General features: G+C 59.2%; 1 long non-coding RNA gene across 1 annotated transcript; it reads right to left on the reverse strand.

The window, feature by feature from the left end:
- Nucleotides 1-10,833: 10,833 nt before the first annotated feature.
- LOC112962968 lies at nt 10,834-12,312 on the reverse strand. Its single transcript, XR_003252471.1, has 3 exons — nt 12,276-12,312; nt 11,732-11,785; nt 10,834-10,908 (listed from the first exon to the last, which is right to left on the reverse strand). It is a non-coding gene; the product is annotated as an uncharacterized LOC112962968 (long non-coding RNA).
- Nucleotides 12,313-12,560: the final 248 nt, after the last annotated feature.

Consider the following 12,560-nt stretch of genomic DNA (forward strand, 5'->3'; position numbering starts at 1 on the left):
CTTTTCATATACATATATAATATATATATAATTTATAGAGAAACAACTTTTGTAAACAATATTCTTCTACTTCGGAAGGAAGTGTAGTCCACGGCATAATGCAGCTACAAACACCTATCTCACAAATAGGAACGGCGGCTCCGAAAAGCCGGCTGGGAGCAGCCCCGCTCCTTCCGCTTCCGCACGCGTCCCCGGCGGGAAAGCAGTTTGTGCGGGGAGCGAGAGGGCCGGTCGCTTTGGGTGCCCTTGGTTTCAGCTGAAGCAAACCGGTCCGACTGTGAACCCGAACTGGTGCGAGGCATCGCCGTTGTGAAACACGGCCAGGTCCCGCAGGGGCAGCAGGGCGAGCTCCTCGGTGGTGAACTGGAAGATGGTGTCGGTGATGGACGATTCGTTATCGAGCTGAAACGAACACATGCGGCAGCTGAACGGCACCGAAACCCTCGGCCTGGCTTGGCCTCAGCTGGGTCTCACCTCAAGCTAGTCCGTGAAGGCAATGCTTGGCATGAGATGCTGGTGGTCTACCTGAAGGACCCACTTGTGAGCACCAAGTATCCCCTTCRCTGCCCACGTTACTCCCTAAAAACCCTGTTGGCAGGGCCAGGTCTCCACCACCAACCCCTCRCAGCTTCCCCCAACCTCCCTTGTACCCGCTCTCCCCGCTGGGCAGCCCACCCTGTCCTCCACCACGTCCCACCACGCTTGGGCCAGCACCACTTCCCAGGGCCGGGCAGCTCCTCAGGCCCAGGGAGGAGATGCTCTTCCTTCCTCAACGTGCCATGAGAAACCTCACGTGTCCCAAGTCCCAGGCTTGCAAAGGGGTGGCAAAAGGCTCCACCACTCGGGGCGGTTCTCGCGGGCGCAAAACTCGGCGCCGGGGCTGCAGCGCCGCGGCGGCCACGCTTACCACGCAGCCCTGCAGGGTGGCCACGTAGCTCTGCTCCCGGGAGTCCGCGAGGAACCGGATGGCCTTCTCCAGCTGGGGCTGGCCCTGCTCGGAGGCCGGCCGGCAGGAGTAGGAGACCTTCTGGGTGGCCAGGCTGCTGCGCAGCTTGAGGAAGCGGAGCTGCACGGGGCTGGCCCCCTCGTACTCCAGCTGCAACRGCGAGAGCGCCCGCTCGCGGGGGCTGCCACGTCTCGGACGGCCCCGCGCGGGGACATCGCGTGCCCCCGCGCACGGCCGGCAGCACCGCGCGCCCCGCTCGCTGGCCTGGCTGCCCGCGGCGCCCGGGGGATGCTCAGGGATCCCCCCACCCGCTTGCGGGCGCGGGAGACCCCCCAACCCCGTGCAAGGGGCATCGCGGCCCCTCGGCTGCCCYGGTGCCACCAGGGGACTCACCAGGAAGCCCCCGGGCAGGGCGCTGAACCACTCGAAGGTGCCCGCGGAGGCGTAGGCGCGCAGCCAGGCCCGGATGGGCACCTGGGGGCGGGGGGGGGGGGACGGAAACGGTGTCAGGCCACCCTGGGAGCGTCGGCCTGCGCCGAGCCCCGTGTCGCTGCCGCGTCCCACCGAAACCGCGGCACGGCGGGCGCCCGGGGGCGGCACGCACCCTCTCCCCCGCCACCCGGCCCTACCTGGTTGCGCACGGGGGCCAGGCAGGTCTCGCCCCCCGCCGTGAAGTTGCAGAAAGCCGGCAGGGCGTCCCGGCGGCTGCCCTGGTTGGGRTCGATGTAGTAGCGGCCTGGAGGGAGGCAGAGCGCAGCGCCTGGCACCGGCCGCACCCCGACGCGTGCGCACGCAGCCCGGTACGAGGAAACTCGGCCCACGGGKTGCCCCCACGGCAGCGAGCCCCAGCCCCAGCCCCCCCCCCCCCGGGGACCCCCGCACCGTCGGGCAGCCGAGGGTGGGCCAGCAGCAGCTCCTTGCAGGTGGCCGCCGGCTTTTCCTTGGTGCCGTCGGGGTGCTCGACGAGCGCTTTCAGTTCGTGCTCGAGGGCGGCCAGGAGAGCCCGCGCCGCGGTGTAGTTCAGGCGGTTGGAGGGATAAAGCAGGTGCTGAAACGGGGGGGGGGGGGCGGACTCAGCTCCTGCCTCCCCATCCCGGCGGCGCGCGCCATCCCGCCGCTCCCGGCTTATGGATTGGCCCGTCAGCGTGTTCTTCCCTTGCGTTTAGGGCAAAGAGGACGCGGACGCCAGGGCGCCGGCGTGTAGGTCGTGAAAAGCTGGGCAAGAGCCACCTCGCTGCTGCTCATCCGGGCCCCTGAACCCGCCCTCCGCCTCGTCACCCCCACGGCCAGCRCCGTCTCAGCACCAGCCCCAGCCCCCCTGTGCCCCCAAACCCAGGGACTCGGGGTGACGGTTCCTGCAGTGGAGGGACGCGCTGCTCGCGTGAGCCCCAGTCCTGGCACGCGCCTCCCAGGCGAGGGGTGGAAACAGGATCCCGGGCAAAACGCCGGTGGTACCAAGAGCTTGTGACCCGTGGAGAGCCCCGACCGCCCCTCCGACGGGTGTCCCGCCAGCGCCCGGAGCGGTGCCCAGCCCAGCGAAGGCCTCGCGCCGCCAGCCCCGCGACGCATCGCCGCCTGCCCGGCGGACGCTCACCTGCAGTTGCTCCGCGGACAGGTTCAGCGACGGCCCGCTCGGGCCGGGGGGGCCGGCGAGACCCTGGGTGACGAGGACAACACCGGTGACGTGGGCCGCTGCCCGAGGGCCTTCCCACCCCTGCCGCCTCCTGGGTCCCTCCCACGGCTCCAGCAGCCGGCCGATCCCGCGGCTCGGCACGGTGGGAAGCCTCCCCCCGTCCGGGGGAGGACGGGCGCGAGGGACGCCAGCCGCTTCGCTTACCGGCAGGCCCCGCTGGCCCCTGGCTCCCGGCAGGCCCGCGAAGCCTTTCGGTCCCTGCGGCGATCCGAAGCGGAGAGGGGGAGAAAGAAATCGGTGAGACGCCGCGGTGCAGAACGCAGCCCGGGACGGCGCACCGGACCCCCGCGCCCAGCAGCGGGTACCGCCAGGGCGCCGCATCCCGCATCCCGCTCCGAGGGGCGCGAGGGAGAGGGCAGGAGGGGGCCGCGGCTGGGCCCCCCGCGCCCAGCGAGGGGGCCGGGATCGCTCGAGATGCTCCGTCGCACTTACTTTCTGTCCTGCCGAGCCCTGGGGGAAAAAAGAACAAGCGCCGCCTGAGAGGGAGGTTGCCGCGCTTTCGGATAATCCCTGGGATCCGACCTGATTAACGGCTAATCCCGTCCTCACCCCTTAAACGCCAGCACGCGGCTGCCAGCGCAACGAACCCGCTCCGCGCTCGCACGCTGGCGCTTTTCAAGCCCAGGGACGGCTGCTCTCCGTCTCCTGGCGCTCCGGCTGCCGCCCCGGGGAGCGCGGCCCCGAGAGCTGCGGGGACGGYGAAGGACTTACCGGCTTCCCGGGAAACCCAGGGAGCCCCCACGGACCAGGGGGGCCGTCGTCACCCTGCAAAGACACGACCGGAGGTCACAGAGCAGCCAAGTCCCTGGGAGCTGCGGCATCTCCCAGCGCGTTGCCTAATGCCAAGCAGGCTGTTCCCCAGTTTTCCCTTTGCAGGGATGGACAAAGGAAATTGCCCCAAATACTAATTTATGCCCCAAAYGCTCTGCAACGTGTCCAAAGCTGCAGGGCTGCGTGCCCGATACTGCCTAGGTGCACCGTGCCGGCGCGGACCCGGTTCCCCCCCGGTGCATCCRCCACACGCTGGCCTCCCCTCGCCCTCCAGCCCACGGTCACCTGCTCTCCCTTGGGTCCTGGCCTCCCGGGGACGCCGGGGGCTCCTCGCTTGCCCTAGGAGAGGTGGAAGGGGCGTCACACAGGAGGCCAAACGGAGCGAGGGGAGGGAGGAAAAAGAGAAAGCCCTCCACGCACCTTGAAGCCATCGTCGCCTTGCTGGCCGAGGTCTCCCACGCTGCCTTTCTCGCCCTARGAGAGTCAGTCGGGGGGACAGTCAGTAGAAGTTTTGGTGGCAAGGATGGGTAGAAAYGCCCTGTAATATCAGCTCATAGGAGCCTGGAGCAGGAGCTCTGCCCTGCTTAATTTTAGTCCTTCGGCACTAATTTCTCAGGTTGGCAACGGAGGTTTTACCTGCTATCTGGACCCACACAGAAGATCACGAGCTCAGGTTTTACTGCTGTGGTTGTACCCATAGCGTGGACAGGCTGAGATCTCCAGAATGCAGCCACCCCCCCAGGAGAAAGCCTACACATACTACAGGTCAACACGCTCCCTTCAGTCCAGCCTGGGAGGAGGAAAGGACCTAGATGTCCTCCAGGCGACCCTCTCTGGTCTCCTGCTTCCTACCGCACAAGCAACTAGCCCAACTAGCAGCCTGGCAGGAGATGTTTGTCTGGAAAGAGCAACCCTGGCCAAATGTCTCCTGGACTCCTGCAAGGCAAAAATAGCTGGAACGGGGACCTGAAATTCCCAGCAATGGCCAGCTGCAGACTACCTGCAAAAAATCTTTTTGGTTTGTTGGAATTAAACATGCGCATATTGGTTGGGAAGGAAAAAGTGTGACAGAGCACCTTCGTTCCCTGCTCAGCTGCAAAGGCAAAACAGTATTTTATCTCAGCTTAAATTATTCGACAGCAACTCAGAGGTTCCTAGGAAATACTTTGAGAAAATAAAATAAAACCCAAATAAACCAAAATAAAATGAAATGAAATTTCTTGTTTTCTGAAATCTTGCAGAGCAGGGGAAGAAACCCAACCGCAGCAAACACAGACACAGACAATTCCCCAGGCGSCTCTACCACCGCTGCAGCGAGCAAACAGCCTCTTCCTCCGGCTGCTTTCCCACAGACTTTGGCCTTACTGAAAGCCCTGGACTTTAACTTCTGCCATYGCTCGTTTAGCTTGCAATAGATTTAAAGCTTTATTTATTACCGAGCTTCATCTTCCTGAAGGCTGYGAGCAACTGCCCGCCACCAGGGACTGCTTGTCACTCTTATTTACAGCCTTGCAGCTGACGGATGGGACCATGAGGATGTGCTTGGCTTCTCATGCCAAGGTTGAATCCATCATCTCATCAGTAAGTAGCACAGAGAAGATGTGTGCGTTTGCGGAGTCAGCAGYGGTGCTGAGGACAGGGGATTAAAACACTGCACGCTATGGGGGCCCRCTTGCGACACCAAGAGGCTACAGAGGCTGGAAAAGGACCTGTCGGAGGGAAAAGCTCCTGGGGGGACAGGAGAGAGCCTAAAGCGCCCATCTCTCAGGAAACTGGGGGCAACATGGAAAGAAATAAGATGTTACAGTGATCRGGATTCAAGAAGAGGGGGGGAAAAATGTGATCATAGTCAGCAAATTAAATGCTAGCCTCCACCCAAAGTCCCCACTGCACCCAGCGCCCGCACAGCAGCACATCTCCTACCTTCTGTCCCTTTGGGCCGGGGTCTCCTTTCGTGCCTTTCAGCCCAGGAATGCCCTAAGAGATAGAGATATGCATCAYCCACATCACCCCAGGGCTGCAGCAAGCTGAATTTCTCACACCTCCTAGGACTGCTGAAGAGAGGTCACCGCGCGGGGCCTCATCCTCCAGGGACATCTCTTTCCCTGGCCAGGAAGGGCTTCACCATGAACTGTCATTGTGGGTTGCCACAAGGATTCTGAGAATTCAGGCAGATTTACAGAGCTCGAGGCATTTTATCATCAAATATTTGAACTTTCCCTTTGGAGGATCCCTTCTTCCTCCCCCCAAATCCCTGTTTAAAATGCAACTCAGAGCCTTTAGCTGGTTCCAGAACATCCTGGCTTCTCATTTTGAATTTGGTTAAGTTTCCAAAGTTGAGATTTTTTTCAAACAATGGAGAAAAAAATACACAGCAATTAAAAAAAATATTCAGCTATTTTTTTGACCAATACTAGGTGCTGCAGTACAACCTCTCCTTTCAGCCACATCAGTTCTCTGGGAACATGAGCACAGCCACACTTGAAATGTCTTCTGCAAGCACTCATAATTCCTGGACATTAGATCTGGTCTTTAACTGGGAAGGGAAGCATTCAGCTTTTATAAAAATGATGTAGAAATTATCTGCTTTGCCTCACTGCATATGCACAGCTGGGAAGCTAATTTAGGAAGAGAAGGCAAGACATCACGATCAAAGGTACGCTAGATGGATAAAACACCTAGAAACATCACACTTTTTAAATGGTTCTCCTCTTTGGTCATTAGCAGAGCTGGGTTGCGTGGTGGTACCGCAGGGGCTAAACACTCCTGATCTCAGGAGCTAAGAGGTCCTGGAGGGACCCAGCGGGTGGCAGGGAATGAACTGAGGCCAAAGTGCCTTGTCCACAGCCACCAAGAGGCAGGAGCACACCCTGGTGCTCCTCAAGCCTTTGCTCCAACCGCCGGCATCCACGGAACCCTGGGCCTGGGGAACAGCCAGGTCCCCCAAAACCTCCTTGCAAGCGGGCACCTCCAGAGCCGATACTCACGTAAGGTCCTTGGGGGCCCTGGGGCCCTTCCAGCCCCTCTTCACCTGGGAAGCCCTGAAAGGCAAAAGCGAGAGACCCTTACCGGTTTGCACAGCGGTTCAACGTGAAAGCAAGGCAGAAACAYATCTTGCTGCAGGGCAGCGGTGGGGAGGTCGGGGAGGCTGGATACGGGACAGGAGAGGGCCCAGCTTGGGAGACGGGGTGGCACGTTCAACAGAGTGCCTGGAACAGTTTTRAGGGCGGTCATGCAAAATTGGCCCTTCCCTTTCTAGGCACATAAACAAACAGCGGTAATGAGGTTTCTCAATACGCTACTAGCATGTTTTTTAACCACAGCAAAGGGAAAAATATATCTATGTCTCCAATACCTCAGAGCTGGAAAAGCCCCACCCCAAACGCAAGAACTACAGAACTGTTGCGTGCCCAAAGGGGCAATCGCAGGTGCTGCTGTAGCCCGAGGGAGACCGCAGCCAGGATGCTGGAGAGTCACGGCAGCAAGGAAACATGACTATTACACATAAAGATGTCCATCTCCACTCCCAGAAAACCCTGAACCACGAGCAGCTGCAAGACCCGGGGAAGCGGTGTCCTTCCCCCGGTTGGGGAGCACCTCGAGCTGCCTGCCGGCATTGCGGGGGGACAGGGGTCTCTCAGTGGGACACCCAGAGCCCCTCGCTCAGCTCAGCCTCCAACCGGCACATCGGACGACCTGGCAACGCGGCCGCAGGAGAAATTTGGGGTGAGAGGGGGCCTGCCCGACGCGAGAAGGACCCCGTGCCCAGGCTGGGCTGCGAAACCAAAGCGCGGCGCTGGCCTACCTTGGGTCCCCGGGGGCCTCTGGGTGGCTTGTGGCCAGCCTTGCCTCGCTTGCCCTGGGCAACGACAGAGGGGGGGCTCCTGAGCGGTGGAGCGCGTTAAATGCACCGCTGCGGCTGCCCGCACGCCGCGCTGCCTGCACTGCCCGCACGCCGCGCTGCCCGCCCCGCGTACCCCCGCTGCCACCCCGCGGGGACGTCGGGTGCCCCCCAGCGCTGCAGGCACCCACCGCCACGGGGTGGCCCAGCAGCCTCCCGCCACCCTCCGCGGGGACRACGGCGCCGTTTTACCCTTCTGCCAGCTTCGCCGGGGAGCCCCTCTTGCCCTTCGCGCCCGACGTCGCCCTGCAGAGAYGGGAGACAGCGGAGACGCCAGCCGTTCAGCGCGAGCGAGGACACCAAACAGGTGAAACCCCGCCACCGGGCCACAAGACATAGGCACGGACGCCAGGGTGGTGTCACGGAGCTGCCAGYGAGGGGAAACGTCCCTTCCCACGGCTTTTAAAGCCCCGCGAGGGCAGGTGGTGACGGAGATGGGGTAGACCTGCTGGCTCCTCGCCAAGGCCAGACCACACTCCCMAGCCTGCTCCCGGGGGTTATTTCTCTCTGTGCAGACAAGGAAACCAGCYGAGGCAGCCCTGGTTTTTAGGGACCCTCATGGGTTCTCCCTCCGCACGACAACCGGGACTGGACTGTGCCGCACGAGGCTGTGACCCATAGCCACGAACCCCTGCCAGCCCCGTGCACACTGCCAGGGCCGAGCCCGAGAGCAGCCCGTGCCGTTTCCAGCACTGGCGATGAAGAAGCATCGCTCCTTCCCCAGTTTGCAGGCGTTAAAGCAACAACTACCATYGCTGTAACGGGAAAGCCTGCACCGTGCACCGCTTCTGGCTCCCCGGGACATCTCATGGGGTGCAAACTTTCCTTTCCTGCACCCAGAGCTCCCGCATGGATCTCCCTCGAAATCTGTCCCACKTGGGACGTGACCGGGATGGTTCGCAGGGCTGGGAGGTGGCTTGGGGGAAGGAGGTGGGCAGGCACTGGGGACAGATGCTGCTGCCCCATGGCTGCTCTGCTGTGACTGCCCGAGGCACCGAACACGAACGGGTTAATTGCATGAAATGCTCTCCAGCCCCAGGGGTTTACGGATGCCTAAACGCTTTCCCGAGGAGCAGGCACTGACGTGATGAATTCAGGCACGCTGACCACGGGCTGCTGCTTCTCGGTTACCTTGCAGAAGGAAAAAGTAGGGGGAGGATTTTCCGAGGTACCTTTTCTCCTTTGCGACCTTTCTGCCCTTCAGGACCAGCTYGCCCTTGAGACCCCTAAAATCCAAAAGGAGAAGGAAAACCCTCCATAAGGGTGTTCCCCGACCTCCCCTCCCTGCTCTCACCCACGCGATGCACTTCAGGAGTCTGTGTTGAGGACCCCCAGYGGGATTTTTGCCGGTCTCCAAACCCGAGCCTGCCCAGCGGGGCCGTGACTGGTGTTTTGCAGGAGCAGGGAGGTGCTGACCACGCGGGAATCATCACTGACACCCGAATCAGGCTTTCAGGAGAGACGAAACGTCACAGCAGGCTTCCAGGTCCTCACCTTTTGCCCCAGTTTTCCTGGTTTGCCYGGATTCCCTTTCACACCCATCAGGCCCTAAGGAGGAAAGAAACCAATACAGCTCCAAAAATGGGCTGTCGCAGGGGTATTCCCCCAAATCCCAAATCCTTGGCCAGCCTGTTGAGAGCTGCTCAGAGCTGGGCTTCGAGGAAAGCTGGAGACTGGGACCAAGAGGAGCAGCAGAGGAGCCCCACTCACCTCGGTGCCGCTTAATCCYGGCGCTCCAGCCTCGCCTGGTGACCCGAGAGGACCCTGAATCCATGTAGAGACAAAAAATTGACTTGACATCAGCTCTGGGTTATTTGGGGAAGGCAGGAGAGCAGGTGAAGAGCTGGTTGCCTTGTCAAGGGATCCGGGCTCTGCCCCGAGCTTTTCCTGCCCTGCRCCGAGGCACCTCCACATGGTAGGTCCACACCAAACCCATCAGCTCAGCATCTTGACCCCGTAACCCCTCCTTGATGTCAGTGCCTCAGTTTCCCTGCCTCTAAAATACCAGTCACTTTGAAGCTGCGAAACTTGATTCACCTACCAGTTCCCCTGCGCCCCGGGAGGTTCAGCCCTACAGAGCAGCATGGTTATTAAAAACAACATTCATGGATTTCTGCTGGGCTAAATAAGATGGCGAGGCATTTCTCCAGTGGCTGGTGACCCAAAGAAATGGGGTTTGCAGGGGGGTTTCAATGAGGCACGCACCACCGCGCTCGAGGCTGCTCCCAGCCCAGGCAGCGTTGCAAACCTGAGCGGGGATGCTGCAGCCGGAGCAACTCCTTGCTCCATTACAGGAGCCGAAATATCGGAGCTGGGGGAAGGATGCTGAGCAAAACGTGGGTGCTGGAGCTGCAYGGAGGAGGGCCGCCCCGCTGGAGGTCCCCTCGTCGCCTCCGCGGAGAGCGGGAAGGTGAGACAAGTTACCTGCCGGCCCAGCTCTCCTTTCACTCCCGCAGCTCCTTTGGCTCCTTCAGRCCCCGAGTAGCCCTTGAATCCGGGGACGCCCTTTCCTCCCCGGGAGCCCGCTGAGCCCTAGAGCGCACAGAAAACAGAGGCAGCCGATACAGACCCAGACCTGGCAAAGGGTTCAGGCTCCCATGCCCTGGTTTGGCTCCCAAATTCCCATCCGTTTCTGCAGGGGACTTAGGGACCCAGATGCCACACTTGGGGCTGGGACTTCATTCCTAGCTCAGAAAAAAGGAAAGACTGGGCTGGAGGGGACACGTGAGAAGCTGCCTAATGTCTGGCTGAGGTATGATCAAGGGTGTTTGTGGCTTATTTATTGCTGGGTGATAAGGAGATGTGTGCGTGGTAGCTAGTGAGGAGACAGAGGCCCGGGGGAACAGCAAGCCCAACTTCACAGAGGTAGTGAGACGCCTCCTCTTCCTGCTTTGCAAACCCAGACAGAGTTTCTTCCATTTCCTGCCTTCAGCTAAGCAAAAGGAATCACCTGAGTTAAGGAAATGGTCTTGCCTGGGCATAGGGGCACTGTAGCATAGGAAAACTGGGACCCAGACAAGATTTATCCCTCCAGCCGAGGTGCAGAGCATCAGCAACACACCGTGGCTCTGTAACCATCAGGACCGCAACCACAAAACTGGTGCAGCCAGCCAGAGCTCAGGCTGCGAYGGGAAGGGGCTGGTCAGCCACCGTTGTGAGCGGACATCTAACCGGCAGCGGCAAGCACTCATGAGAGCATGCCCTGGGCTAGCAGAACGGCCTTTCCTGGCGAGCCTTCAGAGCTGCAGGCCACAAGGAGATTTATGGTGCAAAGGCACGAGAGCCAAATGCACTGGACCTGTTTCAGGCAACTCTGATAAGTGAGCATTAACTGCACAGCCCTATCAGCACTTTTCACATCTTTTTAATAGCTATATTAAAATGCCTTTAAAGAACTATGGTTCTAAAGAAACCAAGAAAATGGTGACTCGGTTACAAAGGTATTTACCTAAAGTGATATCAGATATCTTGATATGGGTCCCCTGTGCCACGCAGCACAAATCACAAGATGTCCTTAAACTCCTTTTACACTGAAGCACTTACCGCAGGACCAGGTTTGCCTCGGTCTCCCTTTACTCCATCATCTCCTGCGAGTCCCTGCAGCAACATTGAGGATTTAGGAGAAATCCATCCCCACCATGCCTTTCACACTCAGGCCCTTTACAAATATTTTAAGCATCCTCTCCTACACACAAAATTCAGCTGGCGAAGGGGGTATCGCTTCCAACAGGTGCCGTGGGAGGTGGCTCCCTCACCAGTCTCTGGCAGCACTGCCTTGCCCAGAAGAAACTACCAGCCTTCTTCCTCGGAGGGATCGGCTCCATTAAATCAGTGCCAATAGCAATATTTTTGCTGTGGGTGGCAGTTGATGCGGGGAGGGTAATTACTTCTAGCTGTCCCAAAATGACAGCATTGACAGATTTTCAGTAAATGGGAATTTGTTTCGGACTGAACAGAACAGAATATCTCACTGGAATTTCGTATTTCGTTGAAATCTATGTTTTTTCCTGCAAATGAGTCTTAGCTGAAAAAAATCCTGCTCATATCTGTCCCTGACAGAGATGGCAAGCAGCTCTTCAGCTTTACAAGCCTCAGTGAAGAGCCTCAGGGTAAGGAGAAGACTCCTGTCTTCATGGCTGCTGCTGCACAAGGAGCAAAGGCTCCTTCCAAATATGTTTCCAGGTGAAATACTGGAACAGATTTTTCAAAAGGGATGTCTGATTGAAGTGGTCTGATTTTGGGGGCGGGGGCACAGTACATCCTGGAAGACAGTGCCAAGATTTGAGACCTTAAAAATCTCTCCTCTCTTCTGAAACTCTTGGTCTGGGCAGTTAAGGGGCAATAAACCCTTTGACTTCAGTTTGTGTTGGAAACAGTGAAGCACTGATGAAGCCTGTGAGAGCTTCCAGGACATTGGTACCTCTAATCCGGCAACACCAGCTGGTCCGTCCATGCCCTGTGGCCCTGGATCTCCCTGGGGAAGTAATGGAAATGGGTCCAGCTCTCTCCTCCAGATCCCACGCCATCACAACCCTTCGGTGCTGGGAAACCCTTTCCTGGCCTTGCTGAACCTGGCTCTCAGGAGGCAGGGACTGTCCCCCATCCCATCCCTCCGGGGTCACCAGCCTGCCATGCATGCAGGACTGGGACCAGCTTTCCCGTTACAGCACAACTCCCCTTGAGCCAAAGGCTAGAAACCAGAGCTTGGGAAAAGAGTAGGAGAGAGGGGAGAATCTCTTATTTGCAAACTCAGGAGACTTCACTGACTCTCTCCACCCAAAGAGGACCCTCCTTATTGCAAGGGGACCCGCAGGTCCAAGCACCCTGGCAGGAGATGCTTTTAGTGCCCAAACCACAGGTAACTCTTCATCGCCTTCTGAAAAGTGCTCCTTGCTAAATTCACTCTCACAGTGGAAGGGCATTTCATCAAGAGATCAAGGGCTTGAGCCGTCATGCCTCAGTACCTTCGCTCCCTCGGGACCGTCAAGCCCAGGAGGACCTTGGAGACCTGTTCCACCCTGTTCAGGGTACAAGAAGAGGAGTCTCACTGATGCAGTCAAGCTGGGCTTTGGCCACAACCTGGCACCGAGCAACGCACGTGCCCTCAGCTCTCTGCCCCAGGGCTGTAACCCACCAGAAAGGGAGGAGGAGAAATACAAGCCGACTTACAAACTGTCCTCTATTGCCGGCAGGTCCTGCACCTCCAATAACACCGACCTGGCCCTGGGACAGAGAGGGAGTAATGCTCA

Source organism: Apteryx rowi, unplaced genomic scaffold (assembly GCF_003343035.1).
Source record: "Apteryx rowi isolate R43461 unplaced genomic scaffold, aptRow1 scaffold_16, whole genome shotgun sequence".
In the NCBI taxonomy this organism is placed as follows: Eukaryota; Metazoa; Chordata; class Aves; order Apterygiformes; family Apterygidae; genus Apteryx; species Apteryx rowi.